Source organism: Anomaloglossus baeobatrachus, chromosome 2, assembly GCF_048569485.1.
Source record: "Anomaloglossus baeobatrachus isolate aAnoBae1 chromosome 2, aAnoBae1.hap1, whole genome shotgun sequence".
NCBI classification, from domain to species: domain Eukaryota; kingdom Metazoa; phylum Chordata; class Amphibia; order Anura; family Aromobatidae; genus Anomaloglossus; species Anomaloglossus baeobatrachus.
In genome coordinates, this window is record NC_134354.1 from 218,279,499 (window position 1) to 218,299,246 (window position 19,748).

General features: G+C 46.6%; 1 long non-coding RNA gene across 1 annotated transcript in view; it reads right to left on the minus strand.

Annotated features, from left to right (window-relative positions):
- Window positions 1-6,399: 6,399 nt before the first annotated feature.
- Window positions 6,400-19,748, minus strand: part of LOC142289711 (uncharacterized) — a 127,364-nt gene continuing 114,015 nt past the window's right edge. The window contains exons 2-3 of the long non-coding RNA XR_012750138.1: window positions 13,445-13,565; window positions 6,400-6,462 (exon numbers count right to left, since the gene is read on the minus strand). This is a non-coding gene — a long non-coding RNA (uncharacterized LOC142289711). The remainder of the gene's footprint in view (window positions 6,463-13,444; window positions 13,566-19,748) is intronic.

Genomic DNA, 19,748 nt, shown 5'->3' on the forward strand with positions numbered 1-19,748 from the left:
AATGGGCGGCCGGCTTTTTCAAAACAGTAAAAGCCGCCGGAGCAGTGTGAACGCCGTGCAGCGCCGGGGATCGGGGATCGGTGAGTATATGAGAGAGGGGGATAGACTGACATGGACAGAGAGTGAGGGACAGAGATAGTGACCGACTGACAGAGATTAGTGAATGACAGACATTGTGAGGCGCTTCAGAACGCAGCTTTTCAGCTGCGCTCTGAAGCGGACCTTTTTTAAGCTGCGGTGCAGAGTGCACATCTGCGCACATAGCATCAGACACCAAAATCGTATGAGGGATGTCACACGTTACAATTGACTAGGTTCATACAACAAAACGCTCAATTCTAGAGAAAGATACGATGTGTTTGCGATCAACGGTTTTGCGTTCAATCATGATCGCACGTAGGTGTCACACGCAAATACGTCACGAACGATGCCGGATGTGCGTCACTTACAACTTGACCCCAACGACGGATTGTGAGATATATTGAAGCGTGTGTAGCGGGCTTAAGTCTTCACAAATACACGGACCTGTGATCAGCCCCATAGACTCTCATAGGTAAGGGCTCTATCTGTGATCAGCCCCATAGACTGTCATAGGTACGGGCCCTATCTGTGATCAGCCCAATAGACTCTCATAGCTACAGGCTCTATCTGTGATCAGCCCCATAGACTCTCATAAGTACAGGTTCTATCTGTGATCAGTCCCATAGACTCTCATAAGTACAGTCTCTATCTGTGATCAACCCCATAGACTCTCATAGGTACAGGCTCTATCTCTGATCAGCCCCATAAACTCTCATAGGTACGGGCTCTATCTGTGATCAGCCCCATAGACTCTCATAGGAAGGGGCCCTATCTGTGATCAGCCCCATAGACTCTCATAGGTACAGGCTCTATCTGTGATCAGCCCCATAGACTCTCATAGGTACGGGCTCTGTGATCAACCCCATAAACTCTCATAGGTACGGGCTTTATCCGTGATCAGCCCCATAGACTCTCATAGGTACGGGCTCTATCTGTGATCAGCCCCATAGACTCTCATAGTTACGGGCTTTATCTGTGATCAGCCCCATAGACTCTCATAGGTATGGGCTCTATCTGTGATCAGCCCCATAGACTCTCACAGGTAGGGGCCCTATCTGTGATCAGCCCCATAGACTCTCATAAGTACAGGCTCTATCCGTGATCAGCCCCATAGACTCTCATAAGTACGAGCTCTATCTGTGATCAGCCCCATAGACTGTCATAGGTATGGGCCCTATCTGTGATCAGTCCCATAGACTCTCATAGGTACAGTCTCTATCTGTGATCAGCCCCATAGACTCTCATAGGTACAGGCTCTATCTGTGATCATCCCCATAAACTCTCATAGGTAAGGGCTCTATCTGTGATCAGTCCCATAGACTCTCATAGGTACGGGCCCTATCTGTGATCAGCCCAATAGACTCTCATAGGTACAGGCTCTATCTGTGATCAGCCCCATAGACTCTCATAAGTACAGGTTCTATCTGTGATCAGCCCCATAGACTCTCATAGGTACAGGCTCTATCTGTGATCAGCCCCATAGACTCTTGTCGCGGGCGGAGGAGGGGACGCTGCGCTCTCCCACTGCTCGGGTCCAGCTGCTGCTGCTGCTGCTCGGTGGTGGCTCGAGCGGTGGGCCGGATCCCGGGGTCTCGAGCGGCGTTCCTCGTCCATGAGTGAAAGGGGGGATTGGTGTGTGGTTTGGGGGATATTGTCCGTGACACCACCCACGGTTGTGGTGAAGTTGTGACACCACCGCTGCTCTGGACGGGGATCCCGGGAGCGATGACAGGGAGCAGCTTGGATGTTGGTTCTCCCCTCCGTGGGTACCTGGGTTGGTTGTCCCGGGGCCCCGGTGAGGGTTTTAGGGATGGCAGGCGGGTTACGGGGCTTGGTGAGGTGCAGGGTCACGGGGGCAGCGCTGTGCCGCACGGCACGGTGGTACTCACTCAGCCAGTAATTTACACGGAGTCTCTGGTCAAACAAACGGCTGGATGGACGAGTCCCACAGACGGCTGCGGTGTCTTTCCCCTGACCCCAGGTTGGTAGTGTAAGTCCTTTCCTTCACCTTCGTGTACGCTCCTCCTGCGCTCCGGTTTCCAGCCGGCTCCCCGGTTCGGTACCGGTGGGCCACCGTCCAGCCCTGGCTACCTACGGTTCCACCAAGACTTTCTTCCCGGCTCCCACAGACGGCCACTACCGTCTGCCTGACTGGCTACACGAGGGCCCTAGGCTCCAACCTAGGCCCCAGTCTGCGTCTGCCTCTCTGCAGACCTTCTCTCTCTTCCTTTGCCTGGACTTGTCTGAGCTGGTTTTTGCCTCAGGCCAGTAGACTCCTTGGTGGGCGTGCCCATCTGCCTGACTCCGCCCACCTGGTGTGTCTGTCTGAACCCGAGGGAAGAAATCAGATCTCACTGGGGATGTCTGCTGGGAACTGCTGGGGGTGGGGGTGTGGGGGTGTTGTTACCTGTGACTCCCATAGGTACGGGCTCTATCTGTGATCAGCCCCATAGACTCTCATAGTTACGGGCTTTATCTGTGATCAGCCCTATAGACTCTCATAGGTACGGGCTCTATCTGTGATCAGCCCCATAGACTCTCACAGGTAGGGGCCCTATTTGTGATCAGCCCCATAGACTCTCATAAGTACAGGCTCTATCTGTGATCAGCCCCATAGACCCTCATAAGTACGAGCTCTATCTGTGATCAGCCCCATAGACTGTCATAGGTATGGGCCCTATCTGTGATCAGTCCCATAGATTCTCATAAGTACAGTCTCTATCTGTGATCAGCCCTATAGACTCTCATAGGTATGGGCTCTGTGATCAACCCCATAAACTCTCATAGGTACGGGCTTTATCTGTGATCAGCCCCATAGACTCTCATAGTTACGGGCTTTATCTGTGATCAGCCCCATAGACTCTCACAGGTAGGGGCCCTATCTGTGATCAGCCCCATAGACTCTCATAAGTACAGTCTCTATCTGTGATCAGCCCTATAGACTCTCATAGGTACGGGCTCTGTGATCAACCCCATAAACTCTCATAGGTACGGGCTTTATCTGTGATCAGCCCCATAGACTCCCATAGGTACGGGCTCTATCTGTGATCAGCCCCATAGACTCTCATAGTTACGGGCTTTATCTGTGATCAGCCCCATAGACTCTCACAGGTAGGGGCCCTATCTGTGATCAGCCCCATAGACTCTCATAAGTACAGGCTCTATCTGTGATCAGCCCCATAGACTCTCATAAGTATGAGCTCTATCTGTGATCAGCCCCATAGACTGTCATCAGTCCCATTGACTCTCATAAGTACAGTCTCTATCTGTGATCAGCCCCATAGACTCTCATAGGTACAGGCTCTATCTGTGATCAGCCCCATAGACTCTCATAGGTACAGGCTCTATCTGTGATCAGCCCCATAGACTCTCATAGGTAGGGGCTCTATCTGTGAGAAACACGGATAAAACTCGGATGAGAAAACCAGACATCAGAATGTACAGTGATGAGCTGTGTAATGTCTAATCTTGTTCCCACTTATTGCGCTGCACAATCATCGCATGCCCTGCTGTAGTGCCCCCCATGCCCCATACAGACCACCATCCACATGATGTCTAATAACACATGGATAAAAGTACACGGGTAAATTTACATGCGAGATATAGACAGGGAAACAACTGATGAGTCTGGCATTGACCATTTCACTGACATCACGAGGACAGTGCAGCAGCCAATCAGTGAGCTCAGCAGCTCTGAGTGGGGCGTTCGGTTTACACTGGCAGAGCTCACTGATTGGCTGCTGCACTGTCATCGTGACCAGTGAAATGGTCAATACCAGACACTAGCGGCAGAGACTGGCCAGTAGACCCATGGACGGGGAAGGGGGGGAAAGCAGGGTTTGTATTTTTTTTTTTTACACTGAAGTGAACTCTTGGACGAAGATTAAGTGAAAAATCTACTTTAGGGTCTGTGCGCACTGGGAAATTTGCTTTTCTTAAGAAAAATCTGCACCCTTTGGCAGAATTCCGCACCAGAGTCAAAAACGTACCCGGCACCCGCATGCGTTTTTTCCGCGAGTTGAAATACTGCAGCAAAACGTATAGGAAGAAAAATGCAGTGAGCGCACAGCATTTTGATTTTCCCATAGATTTTGCTGGGGAAGGACTGCAGAAAGGTTATGAACAAAAGCTTAACTTTTTTTGCAGCAAAATCTGCGGCAAATCCGCGCCAAATAACCGCAGTGTGCGCACAGAGCTTTAAGGTTGTGATGGAGTCACTATGACTGGTGGCATTGTCCTATGGTTACAGTTCAGTACAGTGTCTGGACAGGAGCACCGTGCAGCAGTGTCAGTGAACTGTGTCAGTGCCGGAGCACCGTGCAGCAGCGTCAGTGTACAGTGTCAGTGCAGGAGCACCGTGCAGCAGCGTCAGTGTACAGTGTCAGTGCAGGAGCACCGTGCAGCAGTGTCAGTGTACAGTGTAAGGGCAGGAGCACCGTGCAGCAGTGTCAGTGTACAGTGTCAGGGCAGGAGCACCGTGCAGCAGTGTCAGTGTACAGTGTCAGGGCAGGAGCACCGTGCAGCAGTGTCAGTGTATAGTGTCAGGGCAAGAGCACCGTGTAGCAGTGTAAGTGTACAGTGTCAGTGCAGGAGCACCGTGCAGCAGTGTCAGTGTACAGTGTCAGGGCAGGAGCATCGTGCAGCAGTGTAAATGTATAGTGTCAGGGCAGGAGCACCGTGCAGCAGTGTAAGTGTACAGTTTCAGGGCAAGAGCACCGTGCAGCAGTGTAAGTGTACAGTGTCAGTGCAGGAGCACCGTGCAGCAGTGTCAGTGTACAGTGTCAGGGCAGGAGCACCGTGCAGCAGTGTAAATGTACAGTGTCAGGGCAGGAGTACCGTGCAGCAGTGTCAGTGTACAGTGTCAGGGCAGGAGCACCGTGCAGCAGTGTAAATGTACAGTGTCAGGGCAGGAGCACCGTGCAGCACTGTAAGGGTACAGTGTCAGGGCAGGAGCACCGTGCAGCAGGCGTGAGTGTACAGTGTCAGGACAGGAGCACCGTGCAGCAGTGTCAGTGTACAGTGTCAGTGCAGGAGCACCGTGCAGCAGTGCTAGTGTATAGTGTCAGGGCAGGAGCACCGTGCAGCAGTGTCAGTGTACAGTGTCAGGGCAGGAGCACCTGACACTGCCTGGTGCGCCGGGTGCTGATGCCGACCCTGTTCAGAAGTTAGAGTTAGTTCAAAGGTGGTAACTAGATTATCACAAGAGATGGAGGCCATCCATATGATGAGAGGTTGGAAAGTCAGGCTGGCTTAGCTAAGATAAAAAACGACGTTTCAGACAAGATCTCATGTACGTGTATAAATAAATGTGTGGTCAATACAAAGGACTGGCACTTGACTTATTCCTTCCAAAAAAACCATACTAAGGACTATGGGGCAGTCATAACAAGTGGAAGAAAGGCAATTCTGATGGCTAAATAGGAAAGAGTTCTTTACAGTTAGAGCAGTCAGATTGTGGAATGTCCTTCCACAACAGGTAGTAATGGCAGATACTATAACAGCTTTTAAAAAAGGGTTGGATGATTTCCACAGTATTCAACATTGTCGGTTAGAGATAATTTAGTGACAAAAAAAAGTATAATTGGTGGAGAAAGGTTGAACTTGATGGGCTGTATGTGCCCCCCCCTGAGCTGTATGTGCCCCTCCTGAGCTGTATGTGCCCCTCCTGAGCTGTATGTGCCCCTCCTGAGCTGTATGGGCCACTTAGAACTGAATGTCCCCTCATGAGCTGTATGTGCCCCCTAGAGCTGTGTATGCCTCCCTGAGCTCTATGGGCCCCCCATAGCTATATGTGCCCCCCACTAAGCTGTATGAGCTCCCAGAGCTGTATCCCACCCACCCCAGTAATGTGTTTGCCCTCCAGAGCTGTATGCCCCCAGAAATGTATATGCCCCACAGTAACGTGTATGACCCCAGTGCTGTCTGTGCCTTGGTTATATCTCACTGCTACAAAATATATATTTATATATATTGAGGCTTTGACTTCATCATTATTTATAATCATTTAGCCATCGGATTTTGCACATTATATTTGCCTGCTGCTATTTTCCCACTGAGTTGCCGCTTTGCTGCTATATTTATGTTGGGTGCTATATTTATCACCAAAGCCAGAACTCACTGGAGGCAACGCAAGAAGAACTCGTATTGGAGAAAGATTTTATTAAATTACCATCAGCAAAAGTATAAACCACATTTAAAAGACAAAAACAGATAAGCTGCCGGGCATCGCCTCTTCTTCTGAGCTTCTTGGAGGACAGGTTGCTCCTCTGTCGGCGGCCATGCTTGTTCTCTGAAGTCCAGGAGGCTCCTGAGGGTCGGTCTTCCCGGTCTGCAGCTCCTCTTGATTTGCTGAGAGATCAGAAAGCCTTGGAGATATGCCGCCTTCAGTTAAGGAAAGAAAAAAAGGAAAAAAAATGTGATTTACTAACAAGAAAGCTAAAAATCGTATATGAAGTATCATGTAACCCTGCAAAATACACAAAAAGCACAATAACCTAAGTGTTGTAGTGTGTCGCCCTGGACAAGCCAGGGGCCACAGAGCACAACACCTACACACCCCACACTCCCTGCAGGCACATCAAGGTCAGACACAAAACCCTTGTTGCCTTCCTCCAGGGGCTGATGTCCACACCAGGGGGTGGAGCCAGGCGGTTGGTCTCTGCCCACCGAGGAGTTCTACAGGTGTTCACTGGTTTTGGCAAGGGCCTACTTTAGTTGCATCTTGTGGTCATATCCCTGATCCTCCTTGACACAGCTTCTGGACATGTCTTTGGTCACTTTGATCTTGACTGCAGCTACTGGTGATGTCCTGATATCATGATTGTGTTTGCAGTTTTCGGCAATGTCCCTGGTGCCTGAAATCCTGATTTCAAATTATTAACATGTCCATGGAGCTTGTCATCCTGGGTACATCTCCTGGCTATCACTGGTGTCCATGATCCTAATTGCTGTTCCTGCATTTATCACTGGTGAAGATATGATCCTGGTTGCAGCTTTAGCCGTGTCCATGGTGCTTCTGCTCCTGGATACAGCTCTTGGTCGTGTTCCTGTTGCTCGTGATCTTGATCTGTAGCCTGCCACCGGGGAACATTCTTTGGCCTTTTTGCAAACCACCGAGGCGCACCTTGGGCTTTTGTAGCCTGCCACTGGGGTGCATTCTTTGGCCTTTTTGCAAACCACCGAGGCGCACCTTGGGCTTTTGTAGCCTGCCACTGGGGTGCATTCTTTGGCCTTTTTGCAAACCACCGAGGCACACCTTGGGCTTTTGTAGCCTGCCACCGGGGTGCATTCTTTGGCCTTTTTGCAAACCACCGAGGCGCACCTTGGGCTTTTGTAGCCTGCCACCCGGGTGCATTCTTTGGCCTTTTTGCAAACCACCGAGGCACACCTTGGGCTTTTATAGCCTGCCACCGGGGTGCATTCTTTGGCCTTTTTGCAAATTAACGAGGTGCACCCTGGGCTTTTGTAGCCTGCCACCGGGGTGCATTCTTTGGCCTTTTTGCAAACCACCGAGGCGCACCTTGGGCTTTTGTAGCCTGCCACCGGGGTGCATTCTTTGGCCTTTTTGCAAACCACCGAGGCACACCTTGGGCTTTTGTAGCCAACCACCGGGGTGCATTCTTTGGCCTTTTTGCAAACCACCGAGGCGCACCTTGGGCTTTTGTAGCCTGCCACCGGGGTGCATTCTTTGGCCTTTTTGCAAACCACCGAGGCGCACCTTGGGCTTTTGTAGCCTGCCACCGGGGTGCATTCTTTGGCCTTTTTGCAAACCATTGAGGCGCACCTTGGGCTTTTGTAGCCTGCCACTCGGGTGCACCCACCGCTTCCTGTTGGTGAACCACCGGAGTCCACCGCTTCCCGTTGGTGAACCACCGGAGTCCACCGCATTCCGATGGTGAACCACCGGAGTCCACCGCATTCCAATTGTGAACCACCGGAGTCCACCGCTTCCCGTTGGTGAACCACCGGAGTCCACCGCTTTCCGTTGGTGAACCACCGGAGTCCACCGCTTTCCGTTGGTGAACCACTGGAGTCCACCGCATTCCGTTGGTGAACCACCGGAGTCCACCGCTTTCCGTTGGTGAACCACCGGAGTCCACCGCTTTCCGTTGGTGAACCACCGGTGTCCATCGCTTTCCATTGGTGAACCACCGGTGTCTACCGCTTTCCGTTGGTGAACCACCGGAGTCCACCGCTTCCCGTTGGTGAACCACCGGAGTCCACCACTTCCCGTTGGTGAACCACCGGAGTCCACCGCTTCCCGTTGGTGAACTACCGGAGTCCACCGCTTCCCGTTGGTGAACCACCGGAGTCCACCGCTTCCCGTTGGTGAACCACCGGAGTCAACCGCTTCCCGTTGGTGAACCACCGGAGTCCACCGCTTCCCGTTGGTGAACCACCGGAGCCCACCGCTTCCCGTTGGAATCTCTTTGGAACTATTATCTTCCACTTGGGCCTCTTCATCAAAGCGTCGGGCCAGGTCTTCCTCCTTTATTATGAGTTAAGTTTTTGCCACAATAGGGACTGTATTGGTGGATTTAGATTTTTATGACCACTGAGCTGGGTTGTTTGTTTATTCCTTTACCCCTAGTAAGCATTTGGTCATCTTCCAGCTAATTGCTCAGGATGGTTTTGTAGATACTGGCGTACTAAAGTAGTTTGACTATTAGGTTGCTTTATTTATATTTGGTTATTTGATATGTATTGAGTTGCTTTACCCTTAGATATTATACAGGTCCAACCTTGTGAATTGTTATGGCAAACTGTGTATACCTTTAGGAAGACGAACTGGGTATTATATACTATTTTTGGTGTCTATTTTACAATTTGTGCACTTTCTTATTTTTTGTTATTGTTTTTAATATGCTATAATAAAATAAAAAATGTTAATTCTTTATATATATCCTTGGAGTGAGTGCCATTTATGGTCAAGCGTCTTGTTCTCTCTTTTTCAATTATGTGCCTTGCTTGACTGGTGCACCCCCTACAGTTAGGTCCAGAAATATTTGGACAGTGACACAATTTTCGCAAGTTGGGCTCTGCACCACATTGGATTTGAAATGAAACCTGTAAAACAGAGTTCAAGTGCAGTTTGTAACGTTTAATTTGAAGGTTTGAACAAAAATATCTGATAGAAATTGTAGGAATTGTACACATTTCTTTACAAACACTCCACATTTTAGGAGGTCAAAAGTAATTGGACAAATAAACCAAACCCAAAAAAAATATTTTTATTTTCAATATTTTGTTGCGAATCCTTTGGAGGCAATCACTGCCTTAAGTCTGGAACCCATGGACATCACCAAACGCTGGGTTTCCTCCTTCTTAATGCTTTGCCAGGCCTTTACAACCGCAGCCTTCAGGTCTTGCTTGTTTGTGGGTCTTTCCGTCTTAAGTCTGGATTTGAGCAAGTGAAATGCATGCTCAATTGGGTTAAGATCTGGTGATTGACTTGGCCATTGCAGAATGTTCCACTTTTTTGCACTCATGAACTCCTGGGTAGCTTTGGCTGTATGCTTGGGGTCATTGTCCATCTGTACTATGAAGCGCCGTCCGATCAACTTTGCGGCATTTGGCTGAATCTGTGCTGAAAGTATATCCCGGTACACTTCAGAATTCATCCGGCTACTCTTGTCTGCTGTTATGTCATCAATAAACACAAGTGACCCAGTGCCATTGAAAGCCATGCATGCCCATGCCATCACGTTGCCTCCACCATGTTTTACAGAGGATGTGGTGTGCCTTGGATCATGTGCCGTTCCCTTTCTTCTCCAAACTTTTTTCTTCCCATCATTCTGGTACAGGTTGATCTTGGTCTCATCTGTCCATAGAATACTTTTCCAGAACTGAGCTGGCTTCATGAGGTGTTTTTCAGCAAATTTAACTCTGGCCTGTCTATTTTTGGAATTGATGAATGGTTTGCATCTAGATGTGAACCCTTTGTATTTACTTTCATGGAGTCTTCTCTTTACTGTTGACTTAGAGACAGATACATCTACTTCACTGAGAGTGTTCTGGACTTCAGTTGATGTTGTGAACGGGTTCTTCTTCACCAAAGAAAGTATGCGGCGATCATCCACCACTGTTGTCATCCGTGGACGCCCAGGCCTTTTTGAGTTCCCAAGATCACCAGTCAATTCCTTTTTTCTCAGAATGTACCCGACTGTTGATTTTGCTACTCCAAGCATGTCTGCTATCTCTCTGATGGATTTTTTCTTTTTTTTCAGCCTCAGGATGTTCTGCTTCACCTCAATTGAGAGTTCCTTAGACCGCATGTTGTCTGGTCACAGCAACAGCTTCCAAATGCAAAACCACACACCTGTAATCAACCCCAGACCTTTTAACTACTTCATTGATTACAGGTTAACGAGGGAGACGCCTTCAGAGTTAATTGCAGCCCTTAGAGTTCCTTGTCCAATTACTTTTGGTCCCTTGAAAAAGAGGAGGCTATGCATTACAGAGCTATGATTCCTAAACCCTTTCTCCGATTTGGATGTGAAAACTCTCATATTGCAGCTGGGAGTGTGCACTTTCAGCCCATATTATATATATAATTGTATTTCTGAACATGTTTTTGTAAACAGCTAAAATAACAAAACTTGTGTCACTGTCCAAATATTTCTGGACCTAACTGTATATTCTAATTAGAATTGCTGGCTGTGCATTCTAAAAGTTGTTTCTTATGTAATGTGTATTGGGCTTGGATGGGCCCTTCCTTGAATAGCACGCCTAACTATTATGTGATTTGTTATACGATAGTATATGGATAATTGATATAATTCTTTTATATCTCCTTGTTTTATTGTTGTAATTTTTTTCTACCTTGATTGGTGCATGCCTCCTTCATGGCGTCTAATTGGGATACTAGAGAGGCTACTTGGACTAGTGAATCAGCCAATATTTTCAATTCAGTCCCTAGCACCCCAGCTAGCACGGAGTTTGCGCAGTTATGTAAGGAGATTACTTTGGCGCATAAATCCGGTATCAAGATATGGTGGAATATTAGAACCTTAGAGGAATACCTTAAAATGTCCATTATTCCTAGAGGTCTTAGGGTTCAAATTTTCCCAGCCTGGGAGACCCAAACAGCCTTTAGAGAAACGTGGGAGAAGGGTCTGCTTCAGTGCTCACGAATAATTATCAATATGCTGTTAGAACATGACAGAGCTCTACTAAGTGATACCAAAGAGAAAATCAAATTATTGGAAAATAAACTGACTAGCTTTGACAAGGACAAACAGATCCAACCATTTCAAAGCCAACTAGGGTCTACATTGGATGAATTTGAAAAGACAATAATTGATAAGAAAAAGAGGAAATTTAATAGGGATAGACAAGACTTTGCAAATGGCACAGCATTTAGATGGAAACATAGAGGCAATTCACATAATATGAATTCAAAAGGCCCCTCCACAGAACAATCTGCACCCTTGACCTCTAGTGAAAGCGATTTTTTAGGTTCAGGAAGCAGCGGCGCAGAAAGCGCATCAGACGGGGTAAGGGGACGTCCAAGAAGACAAGCTGCCCGTTACAGGAATCCCAACTACAGGGGGAACAATTACAGACAAACTTACTACCAGAAATAACTCCCACTACATCTACTGAAAGAGAAGAAAGGTCATCATCACAACGTGAGAATATTCTTAAGGTAATCAATCTAACTGATCTTACATTAACAGAAGATCAAAAATCTGTGTTGGAGCAGGGGCTTACATTTTCCCCTACCAATGAGGTTGATAAATTTACTCTTATCAAGGATGTTTATTTATTCTGCAGAAAACTCATCTTTCGTGCAATCTATCAACAGCCAAGGATTGCTGAAACCTGCATTGACTTGGACCAACGGGTTCTGCATGACCTCCTAGATTTACTTGAGGAAAATGAAACCATTCCAGGTAGGGCACCATGTCCCTTGAAAAACAAATCCACTACCTCTCCTCCCTTGTCACTCTTTCCATCAATTCAGCTCTTTTTTGAACTTACTAAAAAGGAAATTCTTGAACTCTCTGATAGTCCTGTTGGTGGTCATAAATCTGAGTAAAAAAGAAAAAAGGGCTCTATCTGAACTCAAGAGTAATAAGACCTTTCTAATCAAAGAGGCAGACAAGGGGGGAATGTGGTGCTCTGGCCCACTGAGTTATATCTGAAGGAAGTGGAACGACAATTAAACAATAACAAATTCTATTGCAGATTACCGTCTGATCCAACTCTAAGGGGCACTTTGCACACTACGACATCGCAAGCCGATGCTGCGATGTCGCACGCGATAGTCCCTACCGCCATCGCAACTGCGATATCCTTGTGATAACTGCCGTAGCGAACATTATCGCTACGGCAGCTTCACATGGACTCACCTGTCCTGCGACCGTCGCTCTGGCCGGCGACCCGCCTCCTTATTAAGGGGGCGGGTCGTATGGCGTCACTGCAACGTGACACGGCAGGCGGCCAATAGGAGCGGAGGGGCGGAGATGAGCGGGATGTAAACATCCCGCCCACCTCCTTCCTTCCGCATATCCTACGGAAGCCGCAGTGACGCCAGTAGATGTTCCTCGCTCCTGCGGCTTCACACACAGCAATGTATGGTGCCGCAGGAACGAGGAACAACATCGGACCGTCGCGTCAGCGTAATCATGGATTACGCCGACGCTGCACCGATGATACGATTACGACGCTTTTGCACTCGTTAATCGTATCATCGAGCCTTTACACACTACGATGTCGCATGCGATGCCGGAAGTACGTCATTTTCAATTTGACCCCTGCACCTGCGATGTCGTAGTGTGCAAAGCCCGCCTAACTTTTCAGAAAAGAGTGGAACATCTTCTGGATTCTGCTTTGGAATATGACATCATCACAAGTAAGGAGAAGAATTTTCTTTGGGTGGCTAAGCCTATGGTACCTACATTTTACTTGCTTCCAAAGGTCCATAAGAGCTTACAGAATCCACCCGGCCGCCCTATAGTCTCCGGTAATGGCAATTTATGTGAAAAGGCAGGTTCATATTTGGACTATTATTTACAACCGTTGGTCCAGAACCTGCCTTCATACATACGAGATACTACTGATTTTATACAGAAAATCAATTGTGTCTCTATTCCATCTGACACATTAATTGTCACTTGTGATGTGGAATCACTGTATTCCAATATTTCACATCAAGATGGTTTATCTGCTGTATCGTATTTCCTTGACAAGAAGGAACACTCCAATAGATTGCATGATTCATTTCTAATTGATCTTCTTAAGTTTGTGATGACACATAATTATTTTGTTTTTGACAGGACTTTTTTTCTCCAGACGTCTGGAGTGGCTATGGGCGCACGGTGTGCATCGGTTTTGGCAAACTTATTTCTAGTATGATCACATGGTGACACTGTGCAGCTTGATAGATGAAGTGTTATGGTCTTCCGAGGAAATGATGGCCTCCTGTTGTCCTGCTGCTCCTGAAGCCGGTCTGCCATCTGCTATGATCCTACAGAGAGGACCTGAAGGAGAAAAATCAGAACTTCAGGATCTGACAATTATTGATTATTGATAATGTTACCTATATAAGAGACATGAATAAAAAATGCCGCCCACTGTGCCCCTGAATGCACAAATGCGCCACGCTGTGCCCATGAATATATAGTCCACCACAGTGCACCGTCCGCTCCACTGAGAATATACATGAGTTACCAGCATTGTGCCCCCGGTATAAATATATATACAGGGGTCACTGATACAAATGACTATAGCAGCGCTGCTGCAGGGATCCGTCCTCGCTCACCGCCTGGTGCCGGCTGTATGACGCAGGCGGGAGGACGAGAATCCGCCACTGACAGGAGAGACAGAAAAGAAAAACGGCCCCTTATGTTTTAGGGACTGTCGGGGGGTCCTTTTCAGCGGCTCTTCTACTTCCCCCTCTTACCTCAACTCAATTTTCCATTGATTGTTTCTACGATTTCTAAGATATTTGGATAAATAAAAAGTAAAAACACAAAAACCTTTTTATTCCATTAAAACTTTAATTCACAGAAAAATAAAAACAAACAAAAAACTAAAGATGATTGAGAAAAGCCTCTACAACTCTTACCTGATTTATTAGTCACGATAACGGCATCAAAAATAAGAATCATTAAGGCCAGAATTCTAGTATTGTTCATGATGCCTCCTACATAACAGAAAGCATTAACTATACTGCACGATAAACGCGGGGAAAAAGCAACAATTCTATTGGTTTTGCCACTAAATGCTGCCCAAAACGACCCAAAAACGTACCCCACATAGTTCTCCATACAGAATAATAGGCCCCCTATAGCCCTCCATACAGAATAATAGGCCCCCTATAGCCCTCCATACAGAATAATGGGCCCCACATAGTCCTCCATACAGAATATTGGGCCACACATAGTCCTCCATACAGAATAATGGACCCCACATAGTCCTCCATACAGAATAATGGGCCCCACATAGTCCTCCATACAGAATAATGGGCCCCACATAGTCCTCCATACAGAATAATGGGCCCCACATAGCCCTCCATATAGAATAATGGGCCTCACATAGCCCTCCATACAGAATAATGGGCCCCACATAGTCCTCCATACAGAATAATGGGCCCCACATAGCCCTCCATACAGAATAATGGGCCCCATATAGCCCTCCATACAGAATAATGGGCCCCACATAGTCCCCCATACAGAATAATGGGCCCCACATAGCCCTCCATACAGAATAATGGGCCCACATAGCCCTTCATACAGAATAATGGACCCCACATAGCCCTAAATACAGAATAATGGGTGCCACATAGCCCTCCATACAGAATAATGGGCCCCACATAGCCCTCCATACAGAATAATGGGCCCCACATAGCCCCCCATACAGAATAATGGGCCCCACATAGCCCTTCATACAGAATAATGGACCCCACATAGCCCTCCATACAGAATAATGGGCCCCACATAGCCCTCCATACAGAATAATGGGCCCCACATAGCCCCCCCATACAGAATAATGGGTGCCACATAGCCCTTCATACAGAATAATGGACCCCACATAGCCCTCCATACAGAATAATGGGCCCCATATATACACATGTTGTGCTGTAATAACATAGGGCTGGAGACTCATCAGTTTGCACCAGAAATGTCTTGTAAGGCCCTGTGCACACTAGAAAATGGAATTTTCTTAAGAAAATTCCTCACCCTCTGAAAGATTACCACAGCTGTGGCAAAAAACAAAGCAGCAAACCGCACCCGAAAACCGCATTCGATTTTACCGCGGGTTGGTACCTGTGTTTATATGCCTTCAGTGCAATGAAGCACATTGAAAGAAAAAAAAAATGTGTTGTCATTTCCTTCTTCTTCTTATAAAAATAGAGGATGGATAAATAGATGGATGGATAGATCGATAAATAATGGATAGATAGATAGATAGATAGAGTTGATGGATAGATAGAGTTGATGGATAGGTTGATAGATATTTCAGCTTCTATTTTTGATGTTTGTGTTTTCCCCTCGCCAACAGTATTTCTCATACAGCAATGACCCTGCGGGACCTTGGGTCTGAGTTCTCGCAGGGTCACTGTCGGTCGGTGACGTCACTCTTTACCGCTTGTGAGGCCCTGAAGTTCTTGCGAGCGGTAATGTGTTGACATCACCGACCGTGTGAAATGACCTGGAGTTACCTCTGCAGCCTCGTTCACGGAAGGACGCTGCATTGAGTACTAGCTCTCAGACGCCGCAGGATCAGTATGCAAGCGTCGTGGGACCTCATGTGGATTACGTCGGACCTGGAGGGGTATTTGGGGATTTTAATAAAGTGGTGAAAGAGGGGGATTATTTTGTCTTTTATTCCAAATAAAGGATTTTTCGGGTGTATGTGTTTCATAGTATCATAGTATCATCATAGTTTTTAAGGTTGAAGGGAGACTCTAAGTCCATCTAGTTCAACCTGTAGCCTAACATGTTGATCCAGAGGAAGGCAAAAAAACCCCAATGTGGCAAACAAGTTCCAATGGGGAAAAAATTTCCTTCCTGACTCCACATCCGGCAATCAGACTAGTTCCCTGGATCAATACCCTGTAATAAAATCTAATATACATAACTGGTAATATTAAATTTTTCAAGAAAGGCATCCAGGCTCTGCTTAAATGTTAGTAGTGAATCCCTCATTACAACATCATGCGGCAGAGAGTTCCACAATCTCACTGCTCGTACAGTAAAGAATCCTCGTCTGTGATTATGATTAAACCTTCTTTCCTCAAGACGTAGCGGATGCCCCCGTGTTCCAGTCGCAGGCCTAGGTGTAAAAAGATCTTTGGAAAGGTCTCTGTACTGTCCCCTCATATATTTATACATTGTGATTAGATCCCCCTAAGCCTTTGTTTTTCCAAACTAAATAACCCCAAGTTTAATAACCTGTCTTGGTATTGCAGCCCACCCATTCCTCTAATAATCTTGGTGGCTCTTCTCTGCACCCTCTCCAGTTCAGCTATGTCCTTCTTATATATCAGTGACCAGAATTGTACACAGTATTCTAAGTGCGGTCGCACTAGTGACTTGTACAGAGGTAGAACTATATTTTTTTCATGAACACTTATACCTCTTTTAATACATCCCATTATTTTATTAGCCCTGCAGCAGCTACCTGACACTGTCCACTAAAGTGAAGTTTACCATCCACCCATACACCCAAGTCTTTTTCTGTGTCTGTTTTACTCAGTGTTCTACAATTAAGTACATAATCATAAATGTTATTTCCTCTACCCAAGTGCATGACCTTACATTTATCTACATTAAACTTCAATTGCCACTTCTCAGCCCAATCCTCCAATTTACATAAATCTCCCTGTAATATAAAATTATCCTCCTCTGTATTGATTACCCTGCAGAGTTTAGTATCATCTGCAAATATTGAAATTCTACTCCGCATGCCCCCAACAAGGTCATTTATAAATATGTTGAAAAGAAGCGGGCCCAATACTGACCCCTTATTTATTATTATTTATTACTTATTGTTTATTTACTTTACCTTATTGTTTATTTACTTTCACTTACAGGTTAATCATTGGGGGTGTCTCATAGATGCCTTACATGATTGACCTAGGACTTAATGGCAGCTATGGGCTGCCATTAACTCCTTAGTACCCAAATTGCCACCGCATCACGGAAATCGGGATGAGCCGGGTAGAGTCCTGGGGACTGTCGCAGCTAATAGATGCGGCAATTCCGGGTGGCTGCTGGCTGATATTTTTAGGCTGAGGGGCTCCCCATAACCTGGGGCTCCTCATCCTAAGAATACCAACCTTCAGCCATGTGGCTTTATCTTGGCTGGTATCAAAATTTGGGGGACTGCACGCAGTTTTTTTTTTTAAATTAATTTATTTTACTGCACGATAAAGACCCGCCCACCGGCAGCTGTGATTGGTTGCAGTGTGACAGCTGTCACTCAGCGTGGAGGCGTATCTGCCTGCAACCAATCACAGCCACCGGTGGGCGGAGGAAGCAGTGAATATGAGATGGAATAATGAGCGGCCGGCATTTTCTAAAGCAGGAGAAGCCGCCGGTGCAGTGTGACAGCCGCCTGGTGATCGGTGAGTAAGAAGCGCCGGCTCCTACCCCTTTGCGCCTGATTCTGGTCCCAATAGGCTTTATATGGGAAGCAGTATCTGGCCAAATACCAGCCCTCGGAACGTACGTTGCTGTTTTCTCTGTGTCTGTGCATTACATATGTGTGTGTGTGTGTGTGTGTGTGTGTGTCTGTGTGTGTGTGTATGTGTGTATATGTATATGTGTGTGTGTGTGTGTGTGTGTGTATATGTATGTGTGTATGTGTGTGTGTCTATGTGTGTGTGTGTGTATGTATGTGTGTGTGTGTATATGTATTGTGTGTGTCTGTGTATGTGTATGTGTGTGTGTGTATGTGTATGTGTGTATGTGTATGTGTGTGTGTCTATGTATGTGTGTATGTATGTGTGTGTGTGTGTGTGTGTGTATGTGTGTATGTGTGTCTGTGTGTGTGTGTGTGTGTATATATGTATATGTGTATGTATGTGTGTGTGTGTGTGTATATGTATGTGTGTATGTGTGTGTGTGTGTGTGTATATGTATGTGTGTGTGTGTATATGTGTGTGTGTGTGTGTGTGTGTGTGTGTATGTCCAGGATTGGCATCTGCACCGTCGCAGCTACAGCCACAAAATTTTGCACACTCACACTTCTGGACCCCGAGAGCGTCATAGGCTATGTTTTGAGGGGAAATTTTAACCCCGCTCTTTACAGTTAGTCACCAAAAAACCTGCCTCCATTAAAGCGAATGGAGCTGGGAGCCACAGTGCAGCCAGAACTTCAGAAGAATGCGCAGCCACGCCCTTATATGTAATGTTGGCATGTCACAATGCAGCCAGGGAAAGAGACAGACACAGACATGGAAAGAAGCAGACACAGACAGGGTAAGAAACAGACATAGACAGGGTAAGAGACAGACACAAAGAGACAGACACAGACAAAGAAACAGACTGACAGGGAAAGAGACAGACAGGGAAAGAGTGGGAAAGAGACAGACAGGGAAAGAGAGGGAAAGAGACAGACAGGGAAATAGAGGGAAAGAGACAGACAGGGAAAGTGACAGAGATAGATAGACAGACAGGGAAAGAGATAGATAGACAGACAGGGAAAGAGATTGAGACAGACGGAGAAAGAGACAGAGACAGACAGGGAAAGAGACAGACAGACAAAGAGATAGAGAGAGAGAGTCAGAGAGATATATACAGAGGGGGACACAAACAGAGAATGCGAGAGAAACAGAGAGACAGTTACTATCTCGGCCAGTGCCGGGTGCTATGTTGTGAGGCGAAATTTTAACCCCGCGCGTTCCAATTTACCAATCAATTTTGCCCCTATCTACATAATGGGGAAAAAGTGAAACGAAAAGTGTTGGGGGCAAATTGACAGCTGCCAAATGTGAACAAGGGGGACTTAAAGAATGAGAGCGATGGCGCCAAAGAGTATATACCATACAGTTGCTAAGGTGGGGCCCCGACATGGGATACTCACCACACTCGGGGATATGAACACACACACAAAATGCGCCACACACTACCACGTATATGAACACATATACCACCCTCAGCACACATTTCACCACACATACACCAACCTCGCCACATAATCGCCATAAAACACACACAAGTCTGGTATTATCCTTCGAAAATAAAAATCTGATTAATAAGCAGCCAAACTACAAGAACAACAAATGTACCACATAGGAAATACGGCAGCTGTCAGTCACATGACCTGTCTATTATGTGTATGTGTGAGCTAATATATACTGTCAGGGGGGGGGGCTTTCTGTTGCCTGGAGATTTATCAGGCTGCCAATAGCAACCAATCACAGCTTAGCTTCTATTTTGCTACAGTTAATTAATCTGAGCTCTGATTGGTTAATATAGGAAACAATTTAATAATTACATTTATATCTATTTGTTTTGTGGTTTTTGAGTGCAGAATACATTTTTGTTAATACATTCTATTTTGTTAACAGCAGTTATTAACCCGGGCGAAGCCGGGTAGTAAGAGACAGACAGGGAAAGAGAGGGAAAGAGACAGACACAGACAAAGAGACAGACAGACACAGGGAAACAGACAGACAGGTAAAGAGAGGGAAAGAGACAGACAGAGAAAGAGAG